Raw genomic sequence first — 21,159 nt, forward strand, 5'->3', positions numbered from 1 at the left:
TAAGTCTGTGTCTCTTTTTTCTTGGCTTTGCCACACATCCACACTCTGTTTAAATTCTCTGCTCAGTGTATGTCAAAGGTCTCATAGCCTAGCTATACCGAGACATACCAACAGGGGACCCCTTCCTTAGATCATAGTACGAGATGAGGTTTTCCAGCAGGAACAGATGGTGAAAACCAGCCTTATCTTTATAAAAAGAAAGTCCATTTCAAGCTTAATAGCAATAACAATTAGACTTATATCTCGCTTCATAGTGATTTTACAGCCCACTGTAAGCAGTTTACAGAATCAGTTTATTGCCCCAAACAAATCTCACACCGGCGGGCACAGAGGGAGCACCAGTAGTGCCGAAGACAGCAGGCCTTCCCTGGCTGGCCAGCTGATTTTCAGGGCATGTGTGCATTGGACAGCTAATTTTCGAACTTGGGGAAGGCTGTTTTTGTCCTCTGGAGGCTTCAGAGGTTTCCCTGAAGTCTCCAGAGAGGGAAAAATGACTCAACAGGCAAACCAGAAGTTTGGGAAAAATGGACCCGTTGGGCCATTTTTCACACTACGGAGGCTTCAGGAAAGCCTGGGGATGGCAAAAAAGGGCCCAACCGGAAGTCTGTTTCTGAACCAAAACGTTTGGCCATATTTTGCCGTCCTCAGGCTTCAGTGAGACCTGTGTACATATGTGTGAGAGGCAGCAGGAGGTTGTATCCATGTGTGTGGGAAGGCGCAATCAGGCCGACATTGTATGCATGCATTGTCGACCTGATCGCCACTTTGTAAATCTCAATATGAGCTTTTACAAGTGTTCAGTCAGATTCGGATCTGGTCTTTCTCCAACGCTTCTCTAGAGTTCTCTTCTGGCGTGCTATCATGCTACATCCTTTTGGCACGTGAGCCAAAAAGGTTTTTGCCATCACTGCTATAGGATCTCCTGCTTGAGCAGGGGGTTGGACTAGAGCAGTGTTTCCCAACCTTGGCAACTTGAAGATATTTGGACTTCAACTCCCAGAATTCCCCAGCCAGCAGACTCAAACTCAACCCAGACAAGACGGAGTGGCTGTGGGTTTTGCCTCCCAAGGACAATTCCATCCGTCCGTCCATCACCCTGGGGGGGGGGATCATTGACCCCCTCAGAGAGGGTCCGCAACTTGGGCGTCCTCCTCGATCCACAGCTCACATTAGAGAAACATCTTTCGGCTGTGGCGAAGGGGGCGTTTGCCAAGGTTCGCCTGGTGTACCAGTTGCGGCCCTATTTGGACTGGGACTCACTACTCACAGTCACTCATGTCCTCATCACCTCGAGACTCGACTACTGTAACACTCTCTACATGGGGCTACCTTTGAAAAGTGTTCGGAAACTTCAGATCGTGCAGAATGCAGCTGCGAAGGCAATCATGGGCTTCCCCAAATATGCCCATGTTACACCAACACTCTACAGTCTGCATTGGTTGCCAATCAGTTTCTGGTCACAATTCAAAGTGTTGGTTATGACCTATAAAGCCCTTCATGGCACCAGACCAGATTATCTCAGGGACCGCCTTCTGCTGCATGAATCCCAGCGATCAGTTAGGTCCCACAGAGTGGGTCTTCTCCGGGTCCTGTCAACTAAACAATGTCGCTTGGCGGGACCCAGGGGAAGAGCCTTCTCTGTGGCGGCCCCGGCCCTCTGGAACCAACTCCCCCCAGAGATTAGAATTGCCCCCACCCTCCTTGCCTTTCGTAAGCTTCTTAAAACCCACCTCTGCCGCCAGGCATGGGGGAACTGAGATACTCTTTCCCCCTAGGCCTTTACAATTTTATGCATGGAATGTCTGTATGTATGCTTGGTTTTATAATAAGGGTTTTTAACTGTTTTAATATTGGATTGTTATATGCTGTTTTTATTACTGTTGTTAGCCGCCCCGAGTCTACGGAGAGGGGCGGCATACAAATCCAATAGATAGATAGATAGATAGATAGATAGATAGATAGATAGATAGATAGATAGATAGATAGATAGATAGATAGATAGATAGATAGATAGATAGATAGATAGATAGGTAGGTAGGTAGATAAATAGATAAATAAATAAGTTGCCAAGGTTGGGAAACACTGGACTTTAAGACCTCTAAGGTCACTTCCAATTCTGTTATTCTGAAGTCCTTTGTGCAGTTTCGATTGCTCTCTTTTCCCTTTTGCTTTTAAGAACTTTTATTTATATCGTTCAGGCAGCAAGATAAGCTTTTTATCTCTTTCAATTTCGTACTTGCCACACGCATCAGTATGCATAGCACATGCCAAGAAGGAGGCATCAATCGGGAAGAACAGGTTTTCATATTTTTTCTGTTGTTTATTACTTTCTTTGCTGTAAAATTGCTGCATCTGCATTTTTGCTTACTGGAAATGGATTTTGCATATCTTTTTCTTGCCATTTTCTTGTTTTAATAATCCTAATTATCTTTTATATTCTATCCTCCCGTTTTGGTTTCTCTACCATCACCTTGTCTTGGTCAATTTTTAATTAACTAGCATAATTAATCTACGGAGAGGGGCGGCATACAAATCTAATAAATAATAAATAATAATAATAATCTTTATCTTTCTTTATCTTTATTTAGATTTGTATGCCGCCCCTCTCCGCAGACTCGGGGCGGCTCACAACAAAGTGGAAAAAACAGTTTATAACAAATCTAAATTTCTACTATTTCTAAATTTCTAATAATAATAATAATAATAATAATAATAATAATAATAATAATAATAATAATAATAAACAAATATTATCACTGAAGGCATAGAATGGAACAGTTTCCTAATACCCTGTTTCCCCGAAAATAAGACGTACCCCGAAAGTAAGGCATGTCAGAGGTTTTGCAGAATTTGCTAATATAAGGCACCCCCTGAAAATAAGGCGTAGTCAAGTTTACATACGGTACGGTGGAAAAACATACGGTACCATTCAAAGCTGTTCATAGCGGTACCGTAATAATGTGGCACCCCCTGCTGGCCCCTTCCATCGCTTTGTACCATCCAGTACAGCAGACACAGTCTGCTACTGTCTCACCGCCATTGCAGTCTCCACTACAGTGCGTAGACTGTAGCTCCTCTGGTGGCCGGAAGCTGCAATAGCGGGAGTATACTGTTGTACCATATAAGTGCCGTCGTTTGTGTGTGTGGGTGCCATACTGACAGGTACCGTACCGTAATCACTGTACCGTACGGTACACTTTCTTTGGGGGTGTCAGCTTTTCTGCCTGTGAATTTGTCTTATTTGAGAAATATAAGGCACCCCCATGAAAATAAGACGTAGCACAACTTTTGGAGCAAAAATTAATATAAGACAGTGTCTTATTTTCGGGGAAACACGGTAGGTCTTTAAGTATTTTTAATGAGGTTTATACTATGGGGTCTCCCCAGCCAGGAAAGAACTTATGAGATATTTCAGCTGTAGACTCCAAGATTAATGGTCCATTCTATGCATGGTATATATGTATGTATGTATGTTTGGTTTTTATATTAATTGATTTTTAATCATCAATACCAAATTACTATTGTACACTGTTTTATTGTCGCTGTTAGCCGCCCCGAGTCTCTGGAGAGGGGCGGCATACAAATCCAATAAGTAAATAAGTAAATAAGTAAATAAGTAAATAAGTAAATAAGTAAGTAAGTAAGTAAATAAATAAATAAATAAATAAATGGTATATATAGTTGTTCTTTTGGCCTTTAAACATGATCCTCAATATTCTGATAGCATTAGGTTTTTAATTTAATAGTCACTTTTAATTTTAAATAATTACTATGCTTTAGGATAGGGGTCCCCAACCACCGGGCTGCGGACCAGTACCGGGCCACGGGGCATGTTGCACCGGTCCGTGGAGTCAGCAGCTGCCGGCCCTCATGCCGCCACCTCCTCCCTCCAGCGCTTCGCCTCCCGCCGGGCAAGAGGCCTCGGGAGGCAGGTTCTGCCGTCCACAGGACGATGGATGGGACAGAGGGGTGGGAAGGACCGAGAGACTCAAGCCTCTTTTGGCTTCTGCCGCGGGGCGCTTTTGCGTTTTTGGCTGGGGGGAGGCAGGAGGGCCAGCCTGACCCCCTCTCTCCAGCGCTTAGCTCCCGCTGGGCAAGAGGGCTTGGGAGGCAGGTTCTGCCGGCCACAGGACGATGGCGGGAAAGAGGGGCGGGGAGGACCAGCACCCCCATGCTTAATCCCGCCCCCAACCACGCCCCTTTCCGCCCCCACTGGGCCATAGAAAAATTGTCTTGCTGAAACTGGTCCCTGGTGGAAAAAACGTTGGGGACCACTGCTTTAGGATGTCCAGGAAAGTGTTCATATGGTTTTACAGACAGTCTGAAAGGATTTTTCAAAGAATTTTATGTATTCTCTAGAAATGATTGACTTTAGTCCAAACATTTGGGGACAATAGTGTCCCCAACGGAGAGGGGCGGCATACAAATCTAATAAATAAATAAACAAACAAACAAACAAACAAATAAATATTTACCTACTTATCTTAAATCTCTAAAGATGCTCGTCTCGACTTATTTATTTTTGTGCATTTTACCTGCTCCTTTCTTGACATCTACACTTACCTAAACTCCCTGTTCCTTGACTTATAAATTTCCCTAGTTGCCCCAGCAATTTTGCTACCCTACGTGCCATCTTCCCTTTTCTCCACAGAGTTCACTGTGTTCTATCTTTTCCGCCGACCTCTCCTGCTTTTATTTTTTTTTCTATATGTCTCCTTGCTTAGCTTGGCAACTTAGCTGGAGTCGATCCTACCAAATGCTGCATTTTTGCAAAAGGCTGGAAAAACAGCTGAATATTGGACCTAATATTAGATATACAGTAATTGGATACAATGACGTGCTATTTTCCCAAACTCTTTACCACTTTTGCAACGCATGGGTAGCTTTAAATGTTCCTATAAACCAGAGGTCTTCAAACTTGGCAACTTTAAGACTTGTGGACTGCTGGGAGTTGGAGTCCACAAGTCTTACAAGTTGCCAAGTTTGGGGGAACCCTGATATAGAAACATAGAAGACTGACGGCAGAAGAAGACCTCATGGTCCATCTAGTCTGCCCTTATACTATTTGTTGTATTTTATCTTAGGATGGATCTATGTTTATCCCAGGCATGTTTAAATTCAGTTAGTGTGGATTTACCAACCACTTCTGCTGGAAGTTTGTTCCAAGGATCTACTACTCTTTCAGTAAAATAATATTTTCTCACGTTGCTTTTGATCTTTCTCCCAACTAACTTCAGATTGTGTCCCCTTGTTCTTGTGTTCACTTTCCTATTAAAAACACTTCCCTCCTGAACCTTATTTAATCTTATTTAACCCTTTGACATATTTAAATGTTTCCTTCTATCCTCCAGACTCTACAGATTGAGTTCATGAAGTCTTTCCTGATACGTTTTATGCTTAAGACCTTCTACCATTCTTGTAGCCCGTTCAATTTAGTCAATATCTTTTTGTAGGTGAGGTCTCCAGAACTGAACACAGTATTTCAAATGTGGTCTCACCAGCGCTCTATATAGCGGGATCATAATCTCCCTCTTCCTGCTTGTTACACCTCTAGCTATACAGCCAAGCATCCTACTTGCTTTCCCTACCGCCTGACTGCACTGCTCACCCATTTTGAGACTGTCAGAAATCACTACCCTTAAATCCTTCTCTTCTGAAGTTTTTGCTAACACAGAACTGCCAATGCAATACTCAGATTGAGGATAAACATGTAAGGAAAAGGCACAGGGGTTTATTCTGGGAACGAGCTCGTTTTCTCATAAATGCAAACCATGCACGCCCCTTCAAATGTGATCAATATTAATTAAAATATCCTTTTTTTTTTCATTTTTAAGTGACTCAACATCTTCTTTTTATTGTCAGCCTTTAAATTATCTTCTATGCAATTTTGGTGGAATCAAAAGCACGGATGCCTGGCATACATTTTCTACTTTTATAACGTGTATTTTTTTAAAAAAAATTATTATTGTGCAACAGAAGGCTTAGCATATTCAAGAGACTTTCAATTGGAAACCCTGTTTAACTTCATTTAGGTTCTCTCCAGGTGGATTCTGAGCACAATAGATCAGACTGCACTTCTTGAGATCAAAGGGCTTTCGAAGGTGCTGTGTTTTTTTTAAAAGAGCCGCCAATTCACTTGATTAAATTATAAATGATATGCTAAATTCTTCTCTGTGGAGGAGAAGAACTGAAGAAACTTCTTGGCTAGGCAAATCCCAAGGCAAACAGCCAGAAGATTAGCTTATCTTTGGCCCTGAGTGAAGACAATCCAATCTTCAAAGGAGCCAAGCATATACCAACCCAAGGGTCTTCAAACTCAGCAACCTTCAAGTTTGTGGACTTCAACTCCCAGAATTCCTCAGCCAGGCATGCTGAGTCTTAAAAGTTGCCAAGTTTGGAGACTCTTGCCCCAACCAACCATTCCATTGAAACATCCCATTATTATTATTATTATTATTATTATTATTATTATTATTATTATTATTATTATTATTATTAATTAGAGTTGTATGCCACCCCTCTCCACAGACTCGGGGTGGCTCACAACAGTGATAAATCAGTATACAATGGCAAATCTAATATTAAGTCTAAAATAACAATTTTACATTAAAAACCTAAAAAAAAACCTTATATAAAAACATGCACACAAACATACCATACATAAAACTACATAGGCAAGGGGAGATGTCTCAGTTCCCCCTGCCTGACGGCAGAGGTGGGTTTTAAGAAGTTTACGAAAGGCAAGGTGGGAGCAGTCCTAATTTCCGGGGGGGAGCTGGTTCCAGAGGGTCGGAGCCGCCACAGAGAAGGCTCTTCCCCTGGGTCCTGCCAGTCGACATTGTTTAGTCAACGGGACCCGGAGAAGGCCAACTCTGTGGGACCTAACCGGCCGCTGGGATTCGTGCGGCAGAAGGCGGTTTCGCAGATATTCAGGTCCAGTGCTTTATAGGTCATAACCAACACTTTGAATTGTGACCGGAAACCGATCGGCAACCAATGCAGACTGCAGAGTGTTGGTGTAATATGGGCATACCTAGGGAAGCCCATGATTGCTCTCGCAGCTGCTTTCTGCACGATCTGAAGTTTCCAAACACTCTTCAAAGGTAGCCCCATGTAGAGAGCGTTGCAGTAGTCGAGCCTCGAGGTGATCAGGGCATGAGTGACTGTGAGCAGTGACTCCCTGTCCAAATAGGGCCGCAACTGGGCAAACGCCCCCCCTCGCCACAGCTGAAAGATGGTTATCTAATGTGAGCTGTGGATCGAGGAGGACGCCCAAGTTGCGGACCCTCTCTGAGGGGGTCAATAATTCCCACACCCATTAGGAAAGAAATAAAAACTCGGAATTTGGGTGGGAGGAGGAGGAGGAGTAGGAAAAAGAGGAGGACAGTCGCTGCCGAAGGAAGAAGATGAGGGGAGGGGAATAAAAAAAAATCTAAAACTTTAAGGCTTAAAAATAAAAAAGAGGGATTCTGAGGTGGGGAGGAGGAGCACGCGCCTCCCATATACCTGGTGTGAGGCTGCTTCCCATAAACTGCGCCAGAGAGAGAAACCCAGGGGGAATGGCCGGGCCTTCGTGCCGCTCTCAAATTTCCTGGGAATTTTTTCCGGGCTCGCGTTCTTAAGTAGGAAATGGTTCTTAAGAAGGGGCAAAAAAATCTTGAACACCCAGTTCTTATCTAGAAAAGTTCTTAAGTAGAGGCGTTCTTAGGTAGAGGTACCACTGTAACTGAGAAGAACTACCCAGACTAAAGTCCTTCTCTCCTTCTGAATGCCTTAAAAAGCTAAAACTCTCTATAAACTGGTTGCTAACTGCGAGAGCAAACCAAAGATATCGCAAAAGCTAAAGTGAAAGACGGGCGTGCCAATGAAACCATCTGCATGTACCTGTTTGTACTTGCACTCGGCAGGTACTAGGAATTTAACTATGTAATGTGTGCCAATATAGGTAGTCCTCGACTTGCGACCATAATTGAGCCCCGAATTTACGTTGCAAAGTGAGAAATGTGTTAAAGCGAGTTTTGCTCCGTTCCACGACTTTTCTCGCTGCATTCGTTAAGCGAACCATTGGGGTTGTTAAATTAGTAGCACCGTTGTTAAAGCGAATCCAGATTTCCCATTGACTTTGCTTGTCAGAAAGTCACCCAAAAGATTGGGGGGGGGGGACTTCACATGAACTCGGGACCCTCCAACCATCGTAAATATGAATTGGTTGCCAAAAAATCCCGTGGGACTCATTGTTCTGAGCCGCCTTCAGTCCCACGAGATTTATTGTTTATTTATTCATTGGACTTTTATGTCGCCCCTGTCCAAGGACATATACAACATATACTGCTCAAAAAAAATAAAGGGAACACTCAAAGAACACATCCCAGATCTGAATGAATGAAATATTCTCATTGAATACTTTGTTCTGTACAAACTTGAATGTGCACAACAGCAGGTGAAATTGATGGTCAACCAGTGTTACTTCCTAAGTGGACAGTTTGATTTCACAGAAGTTTGATTTACTTGGAGTTACATTGTGTTGTTTAAGAGTTTCAATATTGACAAAATTGAACGGGTCCAAAGACGGGCTACAGGAATGGTGGAAGGTCTTAAGCATAAAACATATCAGGAAAGACTTCATGAACTCAACCTGTAGAGTCTGGAGGACAGAAGGAAAAGGGGGGACATGATCGAAACATTTAAATATATTAAGGGGTTAAATAAGGTTCAGGAGGGAAGTGTTTTTAATAGGAAAGTGAACACAAGAACAAGGGGACACAATCTGAAGTTAGTTGGGGGAAAGATCAAAAGCAACATGAGAAAATATTATTTTACTGAAAGAGTAGTAGATCCTTGGAACAAACTTCCAGCAGACGTGGTTGGTAAATCCACAGTAACTGAATTTAAACATGCCTGGGATAAACATATATCCATTGTAAGATAAATACAGGAAATAGTATAAGGGCAGACTAGATGGACCATGAGGTCTTTTTCTGCCGTCAGACTTCTATGTTTCTATGTTTCTAAGTTTCCTTTATTTTTTTGAACAGTGTATAATGAACAATATACAACATCTTAGATCCAATTAATTAGATTTAAAAGTCTAAAACCCCAAAAAACGCCATAAAAACAATCATTTCATTCGCTCAACATTTTCTCAACACATTCATTGGCCAGGGTCAAGAATCTAATGGCCCCAAGCATGGTGGCATAAATGCGTCTTAAGACTCTTACGGAAGGCAAGGAGGGTGGGAGAATATGAATCTCCAGGGGGAGCTGATTCTAGAGGGCCGGGGCCACCACAGAGAAGGCTCTCCCCCTTAGGCCCCGCCAAGTAACATTGTCTAGTTGACAAAACCTGGAGAAGGCTGACGGAACCTGGAGAAGGGATTGGGTGGGATATAAGTCAAATAAAGTAAACAAACTAAATTAAAACATCTGAATTTTGATCATGCGACCATGGGCATGTTGCATTGGTCATGAAAAATGGTCATATAAGTCACTTATTTCCAGTGCTGTTGTAACTTCAAATGGTCACTACATGAGCAGAGGTTTTCAAACTTGGCAGCTTTAAGGTCTGTGGACTTCAACTCTCAGCATAGCTGGCTGGAGAATTCTTTAAAGTCTTAAAGTTAGGGGGACCCCTTGTTGTAAACTTTTGGTTCATGGAAGGGGGGAAAACACTGCTGTAGTAACTACTGGATTAACATCTGTTGTAAAGCAGAGGTTTTCCTAATTTAAGGATAAAAGAAAAAAGATCTTCCTTTTGAATTCTTGCAGGCTTTGTTGACTTTGCTAAGCAGTTCACTCCATAATAACAGGCAAGTAATTTTCTACCAATTCTTCACGGGATTTTTTCTAAATTGGTCATTTCTAATGGCCTTTTGTCCACATTCTAAGCGGCATTACTGGAATCCTGGACTTTTGGGTGCATTCTGTACGTTAGTGTATTTGAGATCTCGTGGTTCAAAAATTGTAGCCATAATAAGCACTGTTTTGCCAAGTTAAAGATTATAGAATGAGAGCTTTAGTGGTAGATGAAAGATGTTTCATTAAATTTGCCCAATTTCAATTTTATTTCTTTCTATCTATCTATCTATCTATCTATCTATCTATCTATCTATCTATCTATCTACCTACCTAATTATCTACCTATCTATCATCTATCTATCTATCTATCTATCTATCTATCTATCTATCTAATTATCCATCCATCCATCCATCCACCCATCATCTATCTATCTATCTATCTATCTATCTATCTATCTATCTAACGATCTATCGATCGATCTATCATCTATCTATCGATCGATCGATCTATCTAATTATCCATCCATCCATCTACCTATCTACCTATCTACCTATCTATCTACCTATCTCTCTCTCTCTCTCTCTCTCTCTCTCTCTATCTATCTATCTATCTATCAGGCGTGTATGCCGTCCACTCTCAAAGGATTCAATTCCATATTACTTCTCTTATCAGCTCTGAAAATGATGTTTTAAATTATCAATTTAAGGAAAATATAGATAGGCTGTAAGGAACAAGGTTCGGCAAGAATAGATGACATACTTGTTAACTGTTAGATGCTTTAACTTCTGATACCAAAGTAACCTATATATTATAAAGTTGTATGCTTTTGTAATGTTATGATTTTTGTTTGTATGTTTCCTTTTGTCTTTGTTTCCGTTGTTTTAAATGTAAATATTCAATAAAGATATATTTTTTGTTTTTATTTAAAAAAAATAAAGTATCAATTTAAGGCTGAATAAATTAAAAAAATGATAATAAGACAGTTTAAACTGGTCTGAAGCGTTGTTTCTATTGTCTACACCAGTGTTTTTCAACCAGTGTGCCTCGCGAGACATGATCAGGTGTGCCGCGAAGCTCAGAGAGAGAAAGAAAGCAAGAAGAGAAGAGAGAAAGAAAGAGAGAAAGAAAGAAAGAAACAGAGAAAGAGCGAGCGAGAAGAGAACAAGAGAGAGAGAAAGAAAGCAAGAAAGAGAAAGAGGGGAGGAAGGAGAGAGAGAAAGACATAGAGGGAGGTAGGGAGGGAGAGAGAAAGAGAGCAAAAAAGAGAGGACGGAAGGAAGAGAAAGAAAGAGGGATGGAGAGAGAGAGAAAGAAAAAGGAAGGGAGAGAAATAGGGAGGGAGAGAGAAACAAAGCAAAAGGGAGGAAGAGAGAGATATTTTTTTTGTCCAAACTTTTTTTAGCTCCCACCCACCCACCCGCTCAATGTGCCCCAGGGTTTCGTAAATGTAAAAAATGTGCCGCTGCTCAAAAAAGGTTGAAAATCACTGGTCTACACATACATGCTTATTGTTCCTTGCATTTTATTTATTTATTTGTTTGTTTGTTTGTTTGTCACCCTTCTCCTTAGACTTAGGGCTGCTTACAACATGCTAGCAATAGCACTTTTTAACAGAACCAGCATATTGCCCCCACAATCCGGGTCCTCGTTTTACCCACCTCGGAAGGATGGAAGGCTGAGTCAACCTTGAGTCGGTGGTGAGATTTGAACTACAGATCTACAGTCAGCTTCAGTGGCCTGCAGTACAGCACTCTACCTGCTGTGCCACCCCGGCTCTAAATTGAATTATGGTATTTAGGAAGAAAAAGGGGATAAAAGCCCTCAATCTCTCAAATAATCCTATCACTCAATCTCAATTATTATAAACCATGATCACCTAAACCTATAGCTGTAATCCACAAATTTAAGGTAACAAATTTAGGGGCTGAACTCTATTGATCACAACTGGATTCTGATACATCAAGCAAACAAAACAATCTACTTTAACGAAGAAGGCAAAATTTAAGTATCAAAGTTAAGACTGTGAAATACTTCTAATAAGGATGGAACTTCAAACACATTACAAATTCAGCTCTATCTTACCATCTCCCGGGAGTTTCTCAAACTTCATGAATTTATTCTACTTTTACAAGCAAAGTACAATTTAGGCATTTTTCTTCTACTTTAAATTTAGTTTTGACATTTACATTATCTTGATGATAGCCTTCACAAAGTCCCTTTATAGTAATCTTTAACATGTGGTAAATACCTTTAAGGTGTTTTTTTTAAAGAAAAAAACCCCCAAAATTATATTTTGGCCCTAGTTTTCTCCACTTCATTTCTGCTTCAAAATTTCCAAGTGATTATAAATTAAAATATACTGGGGAGTAGCAGGGTTTTCTTTCCACTTCTCTACGTTCCCCAAATCTGCACCTGAAAGACTTCGAATCTGACGAAATTCAAATATTTATTTTTTATTTATTAATCAGATTTGTATGCCGCCCCTCTCCGCAGACTCGGGGCGGCTCACAGCAATAATAATACAATGTAAACAAATCTAATATTTAAGTTAATTTAAAACCCCAATTTAGAAACCAATCATACATACTAGCATACCATGCATAAATTTTATGAGCCTAGGGGGAGGGAAAGTCTCAATTCCCCCATGCCTGACGATATAGGTGGGTTTTAAGGAGCTTGCGAAAGGCAAGGAGGGTGGTTCCAAAGGGTCGGGGCCACCACAGAGAAGGCTCTTCCCCTGGGTCCTGCCAAACGACATTGTTTAGTTGACGGGACCCGGAGAAGACCAACTCTGTGAGACCAAACTGGTCGCTGGGATTCGTGCGGCAGAAGGCGGTCCCGGAGATATTCTGGTCCGGTGCCATGAAGGGCTTTATAGGTCATAACCAACACTTTGAATTGTCACCGGAAACTGATTGGCAACCAATGCAGACTGCGGAGTGTTGGTGTGACATGGGCATATTTAGGAAAGCCCATGATAGCTCTCACAGCTGCATTCTGAAGTTTCCGAACACTTTTCAAAGGTAGCCCCATGTAGAGAGCGTTACAGTAGTCGAGCCTCGAGGTGATGCATACTAACTCTATAGAACAGTGAAACCTTTTTTGGCTCAAGTGCCAAAAAGATGTGCACGTTAGTACACTGTACGTAACCTATTTGGGCGTTGCCATACAGTAGCTAACCTGTGTTGCTTTTAGGAGAGCATCATTCCAGAGTTGGAAGATAGTGACTGTACAGGCCTAACCTGGGATTCAGGCAGGTGACATACCCTAAGGGACAAGGCACAGAAGGAACCTTCTACTCCGGATATGAGAGTATTTTATTGCCAAGCCTACTAACACCTCGTGTTTGGATGCTACGAATACAGGGCGGTTTCTGAGAAGGCTTTCCAAGATTGCTATTCAAAAAAAGAAGTCATATACAGTGATACCTTGTCTTACGAACTTAATTGGTTCCGGGACGAGGTTCTTAAGGTGAAAAGTTTGTAAGACGAAACAATGTTTTCCATGGGAATCAATGGAAAAGCGATTAATGCGTGCAAGCCCAAAATTCACCCCTTTTGCCAGCCGAAGCGCCTGTTTTTGCGCTGCTGGGATTCCCCGGAGGCTCCCCTCCATGGGAAACCCCACCTCCGGTCTTCTGTGTTTTTGCGATGCTGCAGGGGAATCCCAGCATCACAAAAACGAGTGCTTCACTGGCAACGGAAGTCCAGAGGTGGGGTTTCCCAGCAAAGGGAGCATCGGTGAAATCGTAGCATCGCAAAAACACCGAAGTCCTCGAAACCCCACCTCCGGACCTCTGTGTTTTTGTGATGCTGCGATTTCACCGAGGCTCCCCTTGCTGGGAAACACCACCTCCAGACTTCCGTTGCCAGCGAAGAACCCTGTTTTTGTGCTGCTGGGATTCCCCCTGCACCATCACACGGAAGTCCAGAGGTGGGGTTTCCCATGGAGGGGAGCCTCGGGGGAATCCCAGCAGCGCAAAAACGGGCGGTTCACTGGCAACAGAAGTCTGGAGGGGGGGGCATCCTAGTGATGGCGGTGGGTTTGTAAGGTGAAAATAGTTTGTAAGAGGCAAAAAAATCTTAAACCCTGGGTTTGTATCTCGAAAAGTTTGTATGACGAGGCGTTTGTAAGACGAGGTATCACTGTACTGTAGTTCAGCTACTGAAGTCAGAAACCTCCCTTGTACTTATTTCCCATTTCAGAAGCACTGTATGATATCTGTATGGCAGTTCTGTGTTAGCAAAAACTTCAGAAGAGAAGGATTTAGGGGTAGTGATTTCTGTCTCAAAATGGGTGAGCAGTGCGGTCAGGCGGTAGGGGGAAGCAAGTAGGATGCTTGGCTGCATAGCTAGGGGTATAACAAGCAGGAAGAGGGAGATTGTGATCCCGCTGTATAGAGCGCTGGTGAGACCACATTGGGAATAATACTGTGTTCAGTTCTGGAGACCTCACCTACAAAAAGATATTGATAAAATTGAACGGGTCCAAAGACGGGCTACAAGAATGGTGGAAGGTCTTAAGCATAAAACGTATCAGGAAAGACTTCATGAACTCAATCTGTGTAGTCTGGAGGACAGAAGGGAAAGGAGGGGACATGATCAAAACATTTAAATATGTTAAAGGGTTAAATAAGGTTCAGAAGGGAAGTGTTTTTAACAGGAAAGTGAACACAAGAACAAGGGGGCATAAAGTAAGGTTAGTTGGGGGAAAGATCAGAAGCAACGTGAGAAAATATTATTTTACTGAAAGAGTAGTAGATGCTTAGAACAAACTTCAAGTAGACATGGTTGGTAAATCCACAGTAACTGAATTTAAGCATGCCTGGGATATTGCAATATGTAAATATCTTAATGAAAGGGAGAATAAAGAAGTAGTATTGAGGGAGGAGACAGGGTTAGAGAAAATAATAAGAGAAAAAAGTGAGGATATAAAGGCACAAGCAACCAATATATATATATATATATATATATATATATATATATATATATATATATATATATATATATATATATATATATATATATATATAAAAAAAAAAAAAGCTGTTAGTGCAATCAGACCGGATACGATTCAAGGATTGACTAAATGGTGGCAAAATGAGATACAAGTAGAGGTACAAGAGATGGAAAATATAGTAGAAAATATAAGGAAAATTAAGAATACAAGAATTAGGGAAATGAGTAGGAAAATATTACATAAGTGGTATTATACTCCCATTCAACTCGCACACTTTCAGCAGAAGGTTAGGGGTAATTGTTGGCATGGCTGTCAAGATAAAGGAGTGTTTATGCACATGATTTGGGAATATGCCCCATAGTGCAGGAATTTTGGCAAAAAGCGCAAGAGGACATTAATAGAATGTTATATATACAATGGACAATCACTAAGGAAATGGCAGTACAGTGTTCCTTCGATTTTCGTGGGTTCGAACTTCGTGAAGTCTATACCGCGGTTTAAAAAAAATATTAATTAAAAAATACTTCGTGGGTTCTTTCCCTATACCACGGTTTTTCCCACCCGATGACATAATAAATATTTTTTTTAATAAACTTTAATAAATAAACATGGTGAGTAATAATCTAAATGGTTGCTAAGGGGATGGAAAATTGCAATTTAGGGGTTTAAAGTGTTAAGGGATGGCATGTGATACTGTTCATAGCCAAAAATACAGTAGTGTATTTACTTCTCTACTTCACGGAAATTCGACTTTCGCGGGCGGTCTCGGAACGCATCCCCGCAAAAAGCGAGGGAACACTGTATTAGTTAAAAGCAATGCGATGGGAGAATTTAGAGAAATAAAACAAGCAGCAATAGAAAGCGCTCAGGCAGTAATAGTTTTGGGTTGGAAGGATGCGACAAAATGGACAATGCAAAATTGGTACAGGTACATGGTGGACCATATTCAATTTGAAATGATGGATAAAGGGATAAATTTGGATAATGAAACTGAATTAAAACAACTGATGGGATGGTGGGACGAAGTAAGAAGATATATGACGAGTAGAATCCGAGACCAAGCTACAAGAAATAAATTGGAATCACTCTATAATATGTAAATAGATAATTTGCTCTTGGCTTACAGTGGGTTATATAAGAAACACCCCCGATATTGGGGGTGGGTGGGTGGGTATGTGTGTGTGTCGGGGTGGTGGGCATTTTTTTCACTATGCAGTTTTATGTTGTGTGTATATTAAACTTGTTAAAAATCAATAAAAATATATTTAAAAATAAATAAACATGCCTGGGATAAACATATATTCATCCTAACATAAAATACAGGAAATAAAATAAGGGCAGACTAGATGGACCATGAGGTTTTTTCTGCCGCCAATCTTCTATGCTTCTATATTTATTTAATTTATTTATTTATTGGATTTGTATGCCGCCCCTCTCTGTAGACTCGGGGCAGCTAACAACAGTATTAAAAACAGCATGTAACAATCCAATACTAAAACAACTAAAAAACCCTTATTGTAAAACCAAACATACATACATACATACCATGCATAAATTGTAAGGGCCTAAGGGGAAAGAATATCTCAGTTCCCCCATGCCTGACGGCAGAGGTGGGTTTTAAGGAGTTTACAAAAGGCGAGGAGGGTAGGGGCAATTCTAATCTCTGGGGGGAGTTAGTTCCAGAGGGCCAGGGCTACCACAGAGAAGGCTCTTCCCTGGGCCCCGCCAAATGACATTGTTTAGTTGATGGGACCCGGAGAAGGCCCACTCTGCGTCATATCATATCATGTTCAAAATCGAGACAATTGGTGTAATTGGTGAAAAAAATAAAAATTCACGGGAAAAAATTGAGACAATGCAGATCTTGAAGAAACAACATTCAGCATACAAGAGCAAATTGAGGAGTTCAAACTGTTGTTTAATACCTCAACTTTCTTACTAAGAGGTAAATAGCTTTCAATTTCCTGAGCATTTTAAGCAAGATCCATGAAACAAACGAAGGAAATTAGTTTAACCAGTAGTGCACTATAAATGTAATGGTTTTTTTTTATAATTGCACAATATTGACTGGAGATTGCTAGAGAATGTAGAACCTAGTTTTTAAGAAACGTTTAAATTTCAAATAGATTCTTAAATTGCACGTAAACAAGGGCCAGAATAGGATGCACGATAAGTACTCACCTACAAAAAGATATTGACAAAATTGAACGGGTCCAAAGGCGGGCTACAAGAATGATGGAAGGTCTTAAGCATAAAACGTATCAGGAAAGACTTAATGAACTCCATCTGTATAGTCTGGAGGACAGAAGGAAAAGGGGGGACATGATCGAAACATTTAAATATGTCAAAGGGTTAAATAAGGTCCAGGAGGGAAGTGTTTTTAATAGGAAGGTGAACACAAGAACAAGGGGACACAATCTGAAGTTAGTTGGGGGAATGATCAAAGGCAACATGAGAAAATATTATTTTACTGAAAGAGTAGTAGACCCTTGGAACAAACTTCCAGCAGACGTGGTTGGTAAATCCACAGTCACTGAATTTAAACATGCCTGGGATAAACATATATCCATCCTAAGATAAAATACAGGAAATAGTATAAGGGCAGACTAGATGGACCATGAGGTCTTTTTCTGCCGTCAGTCTTCTATGTTTCTACTTATTTTCTAGTCTACCCTGCAACCTCTTGCAATTCAAGTCACGTCATGGATTTGCTGCAGAAGATACACCTGTTAAAACATCTCCTAAATGTTACTGGCAAACTTGGAAAAAGTGGGTTTTTCTCCGGAAGTGCCATTTCACGTGATAGTCTTGTGCAAAAGAAAAGCTAAGAGGCAGTGGGAAGGCTGTGAGAATTATTGGCCAACCCCCTCTGGAAAATTAGTCACAGGTCCCAAATGGGGTACACACAACACGCAAAGGAAGCAAAAGTACAAAGAAACATCAGACAAAGTTTAAGGATTCCTGTCTTATACATCTGAAGTTTCTAGAGCTTAGACTGTATGAAAATTATCGTTGCACAAACTGGTGTTTTTTGGGAAAGCTGGACTACAAAAGGTATTACCACTAGCAGCACTTACTACTAGGAAGGGGAGAAACATAGAAACATAGAAGTCTGACGGCAGAAAAAGACCTCCTGGTCCATCTAGTCTGCCCTTATACTATTTTCTGTATTTTATCTTAGGATGGATATATGTTTATCCCAGGCATGTTTAAATTCAGTTACTGTGGATTTATCTACCACGTCTGCTGGAAGTTTCTTCCAAGGATCTACTACTCTTTCAGTAAAATAATATTTTCTCATGTTGCTTTTGATCTTTCCCCCAACTAACTTCAGATTGTGTCCCCTTGTTCTTGTGTTCACTTTCCTATTAAAACACTTCCCTCCTGGACCTTATTTAACCCTTTGACATATTTAAATGTTTCGATCATGTCCCCCCTTTTCCTTCTGTCCTCCAGACTATACAGATTGAGTTCATGAAGTCTTTCCTGATACGTTTTATGCTTAAGACCTTCCACCATTCTTGTAGCCCGTCTTTGGACCCGTTCAATTTTGTCCATATCTTTTTGTAGGTGAGGTCTCCAGAACTGAACACAGTACTCCAAATGTGGTCTCACCAGCGCTCTATATAGCGGGATCATAATCTCCCTCTTCCTGCTTGTTATACCTCTAGCTATGCAGCCAAGCATCCTACTTGCTTACCCTACCGCCTGACTGCACTGTTCACCCATTTTGAGAAGTTTAAAGACCGTGGTCAAACACAACAGCATTTTCCCAGTGAAAACAAACCACGGCTAGAACAAAACACGCATCTTCCAATCCCAAACGTTCTTATCCTTTACTTTCTTTTCTGTAGCCTTTTATGGAAATGACCCTCTCTACCCCCCTCTGTCATCAAACGGCTTCATTAGATTTGTAAATAGTAACTAATGAATGACCAACAATATATCCAGCAAGATGTGTAGCAAAAGAAAACAACTGAGCCATCAACAACAACTAAGCACTAAGAGGCTTTACGTTGTTCTCTGTCCCAAGCGGCAGGCAACCCATCTCCAAATTTAGATCTCTTTGGTGGTGGGAGAGAAGACCCACCAACCTCATTCCTCCGTCCCATGCTCTCCAAACCAAGTGTAACCGGATTACCGGCGACTTTAATTTGGGGTGTCCCACAGAGGAGCAGCATCGACTCTGGCTTGATTAAGGCTGCTAATTAGGCGCTCCTTTGATCCATTTTGTTTACTTCCAGGGGTGCAGTCGAAGGGACGAGCAACCAGCCCCTTAATTAAAAAGGAACCAAGGAAGGAAGGATGGAAGGAAAGAGAAAGGAAAGGAAGGAGAAGGAGGGAAGGAAGGAAGGTGGGGAGATGGTAGGAAGAGAAAGAAACATAGAAAAGGAAGGAAGAGAAAGGAAGGGAGAAGGAGGGAGGGAAGGAAGGAAGGAAGAGAAAGGAAGGGAGAGAAGGTAGGTGAGGCGAAGGTAGGAAGAGAAAGAAAAATAGAATAGGAAGGAAGGAAGGAAGGAAGGGAAAGGCAGGAGGGAGGGAGAGAAGGAAAGAGAAGGAAGGTGGAGCGGAAAGTAGGAAGAGAAAGAAAAATAGAATAGGAAGGAGGAAGGATAGAAAAGGGGGAAGGAAGGAAGAGAAGAAAGAAAGAGGGAGGGAGGAGGAAAGGAGAAGGTAGGAAGCTGGGGGGAAGGTAGGGAGGAAGAAAGGAAAGGAAGTAAAGAAGAGAAAGAAAAATAGAAAAGAAAGGAAGCAAGGATGCAAGGTAGAGAAGGGAAGGGAGGAGGGGAGGAATGAAAAGGGGTAAGGAAGGAGGGGAAGAAAGAAAGAGGGAGGAAAAAAGAAAGAAAGAAGGTAGGAAGCTGGGGGAAGGTAGGGAGGAAGAAAGGAAAGGAAGTAAAGAAGAGAAAGAAAAAGAAAATAGAATAGAAAGGAAGGAAGGAAGGAGGAAAGAAAAGGGGGAAGGGAGGAGGGGGGAAAAGAAAGAGGGAGGAAAAAAGAAAGAAAGAAGGTAGGAAGCTGGGGGAAGGTAGGGAGGAAGAAAGGCAAGGAAGTAAAGAAGAGAAAGAAAAAGAAAATAGAATAGAAAGGAAGGAAGGAAGGAAGGAGGAAAGAAAAGGGGGAAGGGAGGAGGGGGGAAAAGAAAGAGGGAGGAAAAAAGAAAGAAAGAAGGTAGGAAGCTGGGGGAAGGTAGGGAGGAAGAAAGGAAAGGAAGTAAAGAAGAGAAAGAAAAAGAAAATAGAATAGAAAGGAAGGAAGGAAGGGAGGGAGGAGGAAAGAAAAGGGGGAAGGGAGGAGGGGAAGAAAGAAAGAAAGTAGGAAGCTGGGGGGAAGGTAGGGAGGAAGAAAGGAAGGGGGAGTAAAGAAGAGAAAGAAGAATAGAAAAGGAAGCAAGGAAGGGAGAAGGAGGGGAAGAAAGGAAGGAAGGAAGCAAGGGAGAGAAAGGAAGGGAGAAGAAAGGAAGGAAGGAGGGAAGGAAGGAAAGAAAGCCATCCCATTCCCCCCCCCGTCCCTTCCAGCCCCCAGTGGGGCGTCGATGAAGCCTCCCTCCCCTCTCTGGGGCAGCCACTGCCGCTCCCCCTCGCAGCGCAAGCAGCCGTCCCGCTCCAAGAGCCCCGCCAGGCCCGGCCAGGAGGCCTCCCCGCTTCCCTCGCTCACTCACCCGCGGGGCATCGTCCTCGGAGGATTCCCGGGATGGCCTGGCTTCCAAGCGCGTCCCCCAGCCGAGGGAAGCGGAGGCCCAGACGGGGCGGGGAGAGGTGGCGGCGGCGTCTGCTCACTTCGACGCCCGGGCCGACTGGAGTAGCCGTCGGTCCTCTTGCGGCGCCTTGGGATGGCTCACGCGCATGCGTGGGAGACTGACGGGGGAAGGGAGGGAGAGAGAGAGAGAGAGGGAGAAAAAAAAGGGGCAGAGACTCGGGCGCGCGCGCGCGCGCTCTCTCTGTCGAGGGAGGGAAGGAGGGGGCGCGCCTTGAAGTTGGTGGTAGGGGCGCTTCCAATCACGGCTCGGAAAAGGAATTGGGCCCCGCCCAAGGGGCGTCGAGTTGTCCAATCAAAAGCGGGCGGAAGGAGCAGCTTGGAGAAGAGAAATTAAAAAAAGGAGTCCCGGCCGTCGAGGGACGCTTCTTCGCCCCTTTCCCGGGCGGAGGTTGCCGAGCAGGTTCGGGAAAGCTCGTTCCTTTTTCTTTCTTTTTTTTAAAATTCCCCCGCCCTCACACACCTTTTCTAGAGATGGGCAGTTCTCCGTCCCAACCCGAGCCCTCGACGGAAATTGCCGAAGGTGTGGCGCTAGGGCTAGGCGGACGAGCGAGAATATTTCTTCGCCTCCGCCTGCCTGGCACATTGCGAGGGGGCGGGGGGAGGTGTTCCCTCTCGGCTCCTTGCGCGCATGCTCTGTAGGGGCC

General features: G+C 42.6%; 1 protein-coding gene across 2 annotated transcripts in view; it reads right to left on the reverse strand.

The window, feature by feature from the left end:
- BMPR1A (bone morphogenetic protein receptor type 1A) overlaps nt 1-20,944 on the reverse strand; it is a 108,269-nt gene extending 87,325 nt beyond the window's left edge. The window contains exon 1 of one of the 2 annotated variants that reach the window (XM_070752047.1): nt 20,418-20,944. The gene's annotated coding sequence lies outside the window, so the exon portion shown is untranslated. The remainder of the gene's footprint in view (nt 1-20,417) is intronic. The other variant, XM_070752046.1, reaches the window with a different exon arrangement.
- Nucleotides 20,945-21,159: the final 215 nt, after the last annotated feature.

Source organism: Erythrolamprus reginae, chromosome 5 (genome assembly GCF_031021105.1).
Source record: "Erythrolamprus reginae isolate rEryReg1 chromosome 5, rEryReg1.hap1, whole genome shotgun sequence".
NCBI classification, from domain to species: domain Eukaryota; kingdom Metazoa; phylum Chordata; class Lepidosauria; order Squamata; family Dipsadidae; genus Erythrolamprus; species Erythrolamprus reginae.